The sequence below is a fragment of the Glycine max genome, chromosome 17 (genome assembly GCF_000004515.6).
Source record: "Glycine max cultivar Williams 82 chromosome 17, Glycine_max_v4.0, whole genome shotgun sequence".
Taxonomy (NCBI): domain Eukaryota; kingdom Viridiplantae; phylum Streptophyta; class Magnoliopsida; order Fabales; family Fabaceae; genus Glycine; species Glycine max.
In genome coordinates this window covers 22283950-22294938 of record NC_038253.2, presented here as the reverse complement: position 1 = coordinate 22294938, position 10989 = coordinate 22283950, and positions in this window count along the sequence as shown.

Genomic DNA, 10989 nt, shown 5'->3' with positions numbered 1-10989 from the left:
TATTTTTAAATTTAAAAAAGTACTTACACACCTCTTAATTTTATAAACTTTAATAGGGAATTTCCTTAACCTTAATAATATGTCATATTTTTCTCAAGCCAAACAAATTACAAGAATCTATTTTTCATAATTATTGTTCCTTTGTTGTCCTACAACCGTATTTTCACAACAAAATTTCTAAATATTATCATATCACTTTATAATAATTTGGGAAAATTTTTGGACAATATTCTACAAGGTTAGTTGTACATATATTTTTTGAAAATTTATTTCTCATGAAAATTAATTTTTTCCCATTTAAAACCTTCTCATGCAAAAAAATCATTTGGATGAAAATAAAGTTGTCACCAAAATGAAGCAATTGAAGTTTGTCTTGTTATCAACATTGTGCCAAGCTTGTTCAGAGTTGTGAGCAACAAAGGGATCTAAAAAATATAAACTAAAAATTAATAATCAAATAGTATTGATAAAAAAAATGTGCATAAATCAAGTACAAATCCTTCAAAACAAAGTAAGATCAAATAGTAATTTTAGCAGAAAAGAGAAAAAAAAAGCAAAAAAAAGGATAAGCAACTAAAGTTAGAAGCTAAACGTAAGAACAAAACCAAAACCCTTGAAATTTAAGGTGTGTGTGAGAGAACTGAACCGAAAGAATTGTGACCTATGAAGAACAAATCAAAGTGAAAATGCATAGAAGAGTGTCATTTTTTTTTAACTAAGAAATATATACTTTACGGCATGGTTTTTGCACAACCATATCATAATCATCCCTTGAAACCATTGAGAAATCAAGATCCATTTGCAATTTCATAAGATCAAAGCTAAAATTCTGGTGAAACCACATATCGAGTTGTGTTGTGGAATGTGAATGCCTCAAGCCAACTCGCTTCTTTCAATAACATGTGCAATTAACAAACAAACAATGGAGATGATTCTTTAGTTCAAAGACCAAAGTCTGAAATTACATTTCTTGATTGCAGACATATTGATTAAATCTAGTTATAACTAAGACATAGTAGAAGACATCAAAGAGAGAGATAGAGAAATTGAATGATAACCGGGAAAATATAGAAATTGAATGATTATTTCTGTATAACTATCCAATACAACAAATAGAAAGTTGCTGCTTCATCAGACTTTAAGAACCCATCAAATTGTCCATCATTATTGTATTATATACAGAAACAGAAATAACAGTAACATGGTCTTTATTATTGATTGAAATTCATTAGAAATTATAACACTTAACAAGTCTCTTCTTATTTAATGAGTTTCACTCATAATATATGGTTTCAAATAAGTTTTTAACTAATAAAAGCTATACAATAATAGGGTGTGACAAAGATAACATTTTCCACAAGGGTAAACAGAGGGTAAATACCCTTCTTGGGGGGTGCTTTGCATCTACTCCTCTTTTTTTTTTTTTCCCCCAATAAAATGCTTTGCATCCTCACTTGAATCTCGCCTCTGAGTGGATGAAGGAATGGTTATTGTCTTCCCAAACAGTTTGAGAACAATACGATTAGCAGGTGTTTTTTCTGAAATTGACGAACACAGCAACTATGTTCTGTGGTGGTCATTAGTTTTTTGAATCTTTTGAGACAAAAGAGTTGGTTCAGTTACTGTACCGAGACAGCTCATATCCATATTCACTTGTTTTTTAATAGACTTCTTCAAAGACAGTCCATGTTTACCATAGATGATAGCCATGTATTTGCTTTTGTGTTTGAATCATGGCTTTGGCTTTTCAATTCAACCACATCATCATCAATATCACCTCCATGTTTACCATCTTTATCATCGAGTCGTGTAGGAAATGACATCAACATCACAAATAGTTTATCCTCAGCAACAAAATGAGAGTGACATGGTTCAATTATCTCAGAAGCTGACAACACCAATTCTGTAACTGCATCTCCCACTTTCTCTTTTCTGACTTCTATGATATCCGACATCATTGTAGCTCTCTTGTCCTTGACTGAACTCAACTTATCAGAATGGTACGAGACAACCCCACAACCATCAGTGCCCGCCATTTTACACTCACCATTATATGTGTTAGAAATCATGTTTTTATCTCGATGATCAAATTCTCTATTAATTTCCTTTGATTCATTTAAGTCAGGTGACCGATTCCTGGCTTCCACAGGTTTGGATTTATCATGGCTCGAGTTCATGGTAGATGAAGGCTGCTCATCATTTGTTTTGGTGCCTGACTTATCATTGCCAATAACTGATTCCTTAAACTAAGCTGAAAGATTCATGGCTTCCATATGTTGGAACAAAGAAGCTCTTCACACACAAACTATGCACTCACTCACTCTATGTTAGAGAATAAGAGAAGATGAAAGAATTGATTGAGAAAATAGAAGGAACTTAGAATTCTGAATAAAACTTCTGCATTCTCATCATCTCATTCATGATCACTATTATTTTTATACACTGCACATGTAACTATAACTACCTTCACAACTGTCAAACTAACTAACTCCTAACTAACTAACTGAATTACAGAATAGATCAACATCCCTCCTTAATTCAAATTTGTCAAGGATGTCACTCCTAACTTGTCTCTCAATTCCTTGAATTTGATAGACTTCAATGGCTTAGTTAATATGTCTGCAACTTGATCTTCAGACCTGCAAAACTTCAATTCAAGCTTCTCCTTACTCACTTGATCACGCAGGAAATGAAACTTGGTTTCAATATGTTTACTCCTGCCATGTGCCACAGGATGCTTAGCTAAATCAATTGCTGATTTGTTATCCATCAACAACCTCATAGGACTGCAATTTCTCAAGTTTAGTTCTTCCATTAAAGCTTCCAGCCATAGAGCTTGATAGGCTACCATAGCAGCAGCAATATATTCTACTTCACATGTTGACAAAGCAACTACACTCTGCTTCTTTGAGCACCAAGAGATTGGTGATGTTCCAAATTTGAAAACATAACCAGTAGTGTTTTTCCTATCATCCTTATCACCACACCAATCTGAATCACTATAACCAAACACTTCTTCTTCTATATTCTTCTGACTGTAAGGATATAAAATGCCAAGATCCAATGTTCCTTTCACATACCTCAGAATCCTCTTTGCTGCCAAGAAGTGAGATGTCTTTGGTTTCTCCATAAACCTGCTTATCAACCCAACACAATAGGCAATATCAGGTCTGGTGTTACATAGGTACCTCAATGAGCCTACAATTTGCTTGTACAAGGTAGGATCAACTTCTTTCTCATCCCCATCTATTTGCAACATAATTCCAGTTTCAGTTGGTGTGATAACAGAATTGCAATCCATCATATTGAACCTCTTTAGGATGTCTTCTGCATACTTCTTTTGATGCATGAAAATCCCTTTACTGGTAGAAACAAATTCAATACCTAGGAAGTATGATAGTTCACCATGATCAGACATCTTAAATTCATCCATTATTCTTCCTTTGAACACTCTTATATCTTCTTTACTACTATCAGTCACTAGCAAATCATCTACATAGAGACATATTATCAAAAACTCACCAGAATCTGTGTTTATGACATAAACTCCATGCTCAGTAGTGCACTTGGTGAAATTCTGCTGGACTAGGAAGCTATCAATTTTCATATTCCAGGCTCTAGGAGCTTGCTTGAGGCCATATAATGCCTTATTCAACTTGTAGACTTTATCCTCTTGTCCTACAACTATATAACCAGGTGGTTGAGTTATGTAGACTTCTTCTTCAAGTGGCCCATTCAAAAATGCTGACTTCACATCCAGTTGATATAGAGACCAGTTTCTATTGCAAACAGCTGCCACAATGAGCCTAATAGTTTCAAGTCTTGCAACTGGAGCGAAAACCTCATTGTAATCCAAGCCATGTCTTTGCAAAAATCCCCTTGCTACTAATCTTGCCTTATACTTGGACACATCTCCATTAGGCTTTACTTTACTTTAGTCTTATAGACACACTGCACATCAATTGGTCTTTTTCCTTGAGGTAAATGTACTAACTCCCAAGTCTTATTCTTCTCAATTGATCTCAATTCTTCTTCCATAGCTGCTCTCCAATGTGAACTTTGTGAGGCTTCATCATGACGCATTGGTTCTGATTCAGCAAGTAGAGCAAAGTGCACAAAATCCCCTTCTGCATTGATTGTTGTATCATGATACAATTCATATTCTCTGAGTGTTTGTGGTACTTGTCTCTCTCTTTGTGACCTTTCTGAGTTGCTCTCCACATGATGGTACATCCTCTTCACTTTGTTTGTCCACAAGGTTCACAATCACCTTTCCTTCACCATTATCAACAGCATTTATTTCCCAATTCCAGCCCTTTGTTTCATCTATCAAGACATCTCTGCTAATCACAACCTTCCTCATTCTAGGATCATACAGCTTGTAGGCACCAATTGGATGATATCCAATGAGTATCATTGGTTCAGCCTTATCATCAAGTTTCTTTTTGTTTTGCTCAGGCACATGCCTAAAACACAGTGAACGAAATATTCTGAAATGACTCACACTAGGCTTCTTTTCTGACCATGCTTCTTCAGGTGTGTATCCCTGCAATCTCTTAGTGAGACACCTGTTCAGAATATACACAGCAGTAGAAGTTGCCTCTCCCCAGAAATAATGAGGCATTCCCTTCCCTTTCATCATGCTCCTGGTCATGTTCAAAATGGTTCTGTTTCTTCTCTCAGTAACACCATTATGCTGAGGTGTATAGGGAGATGTCACTTCATGAATTATCCCCTCTTCATCACAAAATACTTGAAATACATGTGAGTTATACTCACCACCTCCATTTGTTCTAAGCATCTTGATTACCTTATCACTTTGCTTTTCACTCAACAGCTTAAACTTCTTAAAAATGTTAAACACTTCACTTTTCTAATTAATGAAATAGATCCACATTTTTCTAGTAAATTCATTAATGAATGACACAAAGTAACTGTTACCTCCTAGGGATTTCACTTCAAAAGGACCACACACATCAGAATAGATAACTTCAAGCTTTCTTTTGGATCTGATTGGAATTTCTAACTTGAAAGAATTCCTTGGTTGCTTTGACACACATCACTCAACACATAATTGTTTTCATATCTCAATTTGGGGAAGGCCATGAACCATTTTCTTACTTTTCAATTCACTTAAACTCCAGAAATTTAGATGACCAAACCTGTGATGCCACATTCAACTTTCATCACATATGGAAGCAGCCAACCATTGAAATTCTACAATCTGAATTCCAATCTTGAATGTTCTGTTTCTTGACAAAGAGGCCTTTAGAATCAACCTCCTCTTGCTATCAAATATCTTCATTTGACTGTCCTCCATCTGCATTGAGTAGCCCTTTTCTAGTAACTGTCCCAAACTCAACAAATTATTCTTCATATTGGGAACATATAGCACATCATTGATAAATGAGTGTTGTCCATCCTTCCTCTGAATCATCACCTTTCCAATGCCTTCTGCAGTTACAGAGCTGTTATCAGCAAACTTGATCTTGCTCTTCACCTTATCATCAACGTTTACAAACCACTCTCTATGTCCAGTCATGTGATTGGAACAGCCTGTGTCAAGATACCACAGATTAACATTGTCTTCTTCTGAGTTTGTTGTTGCCATTAGTAACACTTTATCAGAGTCAAAATCCTCATCTTCTGCCAATTGAGCCTCATCTGCATTTCTTGGAACCCTTTTATTTCTGCATTCATCTGCAAAATGTCCCCATTTTTGACAGTTATAACACTGAATCCCTTTCTTGTTGAATTTCTTCTTACCCACTTTGTGATTCCCTCCACCTTTCTTGTCTGTTTCTTCATTCTGGTTATGATTTCTAGAACTGCTGGAGCCTTCACTTGACCCCTTCCACTTATTGTTCTTCCACTTTCCCTTTCCCTTCTTATTCTTGCCACCATCATAGTTGTTCCCTTTGGTTGTTTGGGCTTGAATAGCTTGCTCAGCTGATCTTTGTGAATTTCTTTCATTGAGCCTCATCTCTTGAGCTTCAAGAATTCCTTGCAGTTCTTCAATCTTCATTTCTTCAAGATTCTGGCCTTGCTCAATTGCCACCACTATATGATCGAATCTGGGTCTCAAGGTTCTCAATACCTTGTCAATGATCCCCAAGTCGGATTGCTTGTCACCATAAGCATTCATTTGATTTGTAATTGCCAAGATTCGAGAAAAGAACTCACCAATGCTTTCTTGATCACTCATTTGTAGAAGTTCATACTGCCTTCTCAAGGTCTGCAACTTCAGCTTCTTGAGTTTGCTATCCCCTGCATAGGATTTCTCTAGAGTATCCCATGCCTTCTTTGCAATATCAGCAGATCTAATTTTCTGAAAATTATCTGCATCTACACACGGATGAATAATGAACAATGCCTTTGCATCTCTTTTCATCAAATAACGATGAGCCACCTTCTGTGCATCAGTTGGGTTCCTGTCAAGTTCTTGAACCACTTCTGTCACATCTTGAAATCGAAAGATTACCTTCATCTGAGACCAATCATCATAGTTCTTGCCTTTGAGAACATGCATAGATGCTGGAAAATTTCCATTCGAGGAAGCCATCTCAATTTCAGTATCCAAGGATCTTGAACCTCTGCTCTGAATACCAGTTGTTGGAACAAAGAAGCTCTTCACACACACTCACACTATGCACTCACTCACTCTATGTTAGAGAATAAGAGAAGATGAAAGAATTGATTGAGAAAATAGAAGGAACTTAGAATTCTGAATAAAACTTCTGCATTCTCATCATCTCATTCATGATCACTATTATTTTTATACACTGCACATGTAACTATAACTACCTTCATAGCTGTCAAACTAATTAACTCCTAACTAACTAACTGACTAACTGAATTACAACATACATCAACACCATAGGTTTGGATTTATCACGGCTCGAGTTCATGACAGATGAAGGCTGGCCATCATTTGTTTTTGTGCCTGACTTATCATTGTCAATAACTGAATCTGCCTCCCCAACATGGGCATAGTTAGTGTTAGTACTGCTGCTGAGATTTACTTCATTTAGTAGAGATCCAATATTTTCAAGTCTGTGGTGGATGAGATCCAACCTATGGGATTTGTGACCCTTGATGAAAAATTTCTTGCACTGATCTTTGGACTTTGTTCCTATATGCTGTGCAATCATCCTAAAATCATCGCCGAAAGATGATACAGCCTGAAGAAAGGCTGCCTTCTCCTCATTTGTCCACTCTTAAGTTCCATCATCAATATCCCGACGAGTAATGTCATGTGTCACATGTTGTTGGCATGGCAGCGTTGTAGCCTCAGGTGAAAGAGAATCACACATATCAATGAATGCATCAACTGCAACCCTCTCACTTTCCTTGGATTTCCTCCAAAGGAGGAGTCTTCCTAAATGCGTTCTTAGGTTAGCTGCAGTTTTTCAAGGAAAGAAGCAATTTTTCAAAAATCTTTTCCAAAGGTAGAAAATCTTGGGGTTTTGAAAGCAGTTGGCTTGCATAATTTATCATCTCATATGTTAGAACTAAGCTTATCTGATTTCTTGCTGCAAAAAGAGAAGGAAATAAAGACACAAACAAGGGAAGTATTGTTATTATCATAACAATATAGCAAAATAAGGAATAGAACATCCATTTACATGTAAACATCATAAGCCAATACAATAAAAACAAGTATCAATAGCAGAATGCAGCCTTATATGGCTACCTTTAGAAACATTGTAATGGCATGACAGGTGACAAAGAGCTTCTATAGTGACATTAGCAGTGATAATGAATCAAGCAACTCTGGTAGGATCCAATTCCTAGGCATGAGACTTGAGTCCTACGTTGAAAGCATGGGATTCTGGTCTAGTGTTTATAAAGCCAATTACAAAACTAACTTGTAATGTGATTTTGAAGATGTTCTTCTCAATTGGTATCAAAGCTTTTCAATATGTCTCTTAGTTGCAAACAAGCGGCAAGGGTGGGACATTGGTGGAATTGCAGGGTTTACCACAGACTAGTAAGGGAATTAGTGCACAGCCAGCACCCGCATGGGCAATAGGGATGCCCATCATGGTGAAATTTTAGAATCCAACTGTAAGTTATGAAACTCAAGCCGATATTTGGAAATATGGAATTTTGGTATGATGTGTATATGTCCTAGGGCTCTCTAACTCAAACTACAACAAATAGCTTTTGTAGTGTGGTTCTCCTGATTATCAATCATGGATATCAGCATGTAGCAGCCGACTTTGAGAACACTATCATGGGAAGCAAGATTGCCACTATTTTCAATGTGTAAAGAACTATGAAAGAATTTTAAAGAGTACTTGATTACAAAAAGCAATCATGCTCAAAAATTTGGTCGTGCTAAAGTTCATTCACATCTTATTTTGGGGTTAGTCATTATGCCCAAAGTCAAAACAACTACAATAGATACTACCCGAGTTCGATCATTGGTGGAAATAATTCTTGGTCAAGGTTTACCTGCCTCATTGTTGAACTCTAGATTAGTTAGGATTTCTTTTTCCTGATGAACTGAAGGGGTAAGAAAAAAAATAGCCACCACGGCCATGATGGTGAACAGGAGTACAAACCCATATTTGCCCCTAATTTTTTAAAGTTCAATGCTATTTTTTAAGTGGAACCAACACTATTTTAGACAAGGACGAAGCCAAATGTGATGGATCTTCTTCGTTAATAGACTCCTTTGCTTCTTGAAGATCAATAACAACAGAATGGAGAAGCAGGAAAGGTGATTGGAGATGTCACTTCAAGTAGAATATGAGTCAAGAATAAGCTCACCACCATAGGAAGTCATGGATAAGAGCTTGAAGGTAGGAAAAGATGAGTGGAGGGAGAGGGAGATAAGGGGTACAAAATTTATGCCTCAAATGAGGTTTGAACTTTGAAGTGTAATTTTCAAATGTTCAAAGTTGAAAAAATGCACACACAAGGCTTCTATTTATAGCATAAGTGTCACACAAAATTGGAGGGAAATTTGAATTTGAATTTGAATTTGTGGAGCCTAAATTTTACTAATTATGATTAGTGGATTTCAGCTATGGTTCAGCCCACTAATCCAAGATCAAGTCCAAGATTCTCCGCTAAGTGTACTTAGGTGTCATGAGGCATGTAAAACATGAAGAACATGAACAAAGTATGACTATATGATGTGGCAATGGGGTGTTGCAAGCAAATGCTCACCTCTCCCCTAGGCTAGACTAAAATTCTATTGGATTGGGCTTCTCCCTATTCAATTAAATTTCTCTCTCAACACACACATCAAATAGTGCACTTAATGCATATGAAATTACAATACTATCCCTATTACAAAAACTAGTCTAGGTGCCCTAAAATACAAGGGTTGAAAAATCCAACATTATTAGGGTAACCTCCCTACACTATGGAACACTAAATACAAAGCCCAAAAATAATGAAATATTAATCTTATATGTACAAAGATAAGTGGGTTCATACTTAGCCCATGGGCCCAAAATGTATCCTAAGGCTCATGACAATCCTAGGGCCTTCTCCTGCATTCCTGGTCCAATCTTCTTGGAGTCTTCTATCCAATACCCTTGGGGGATAGGATTGCATCAAAATGTCCAGATATCATGATGTTTACATTTAAATGGGTTTTTTGTTCCTAATTTAGCATTATTGTTATGATAATAACTATACTTCCCTTGGTTGTGTCTTTATTTCCTTCCGTTTTTGCAAAAGGAAATTAGATAAGCTTAGTTCCAACATCTTAGATGATAAATTATACAAGCCAACTACTTTCAAAACCCCAAGATGAAGTTAACAGAAAAATCTTGGAGATGCCAGCATTAATTTTGGATCAAAAGGATAAAATGTTTTCAAATGTTCAATTCTAGTAATGAGCTGGTTGAAGATCCATTGGCAGTTGAGAGAGAAGGAGTTATGATCAACCATTGGACATTAGAGGAGAGAAATATTTTCTCCAAGAAATTGGCAGCCTTTGAAAAAGATTTTCAAAAAATTACTTCCTTCCTTGACCACAAGACAACTGCTGACTGTGTTGAACTCTACTACAAAGATCATAAGACCAATTGTTTACAGAAAGATAAGAAGATGATGGGTTGTAAAAGTCAGAAGTCAAAAACATCCACATCTACCATGAAGGGATTGGGTTAAAAAAGGAAATCATAAAGCAAATGTTGATTCACAAAAGAAATTGATTAAAACTCCAGCGATGGTGTGCGGTGCTGCAGTTAACCAAAGAACGCGTTCAAGAAGACTCCATCTTTGGAGGAAATACGATGAAAGTGAGAGGGTTGCAGTTGATGCATTGATTGATATGTGTGATTTTCTTTCACCTGAGGCTACAAAACGTTGTCATGGCAACAACTTGTAACCACCTGACATTACTTGTTGGGATATTGATGATGGAACTTGTGAGTGGACAGATGAGGAGAAGGCAGCCTTTCTTCAGGCTGTATCATCTTTCGGCAAGGATTTAAGGATGATTCTACGGCATGTAGGAACAAAGTCCAAAGATTGGTGCAAGAAATTTTTCATCAAGGGTCAGAAATCCCATAGGTTGGATCTCATGCGCCATAGACTTGAAAATATTGGATCTCTACTGAATGAAATAGATATTGGCATGAGTACTTACACTAACGATGCACACATTGTGGAGGGAGATTCAGCCGCTGACAATGATAAGTTAGATACAAAAACAAATGATGACCAGCCTTCATCTGCCGCGAACTCGAGCCGTGATAAATCCAAACCTATGGAAGCTAGGAATCTTTCAACTAACTTTAAGGAATCAGTCATTGGCAATGATAAGTCAGGCACCAAAACAAATGATGAGCAGTCTTCATCTGGCACGAACTTGAGCCATGATAAATCCAAACCTGTGGAAGCCAGGAATCGATCAGCTGACTTAAATGAATCGAGGGAAATTAATAGAGAATTTGATCATCAAGATAAAACCATCATTTCTAATACATAAAACAGTGAGTCTAAACTGGTGGACACTGATGGTTG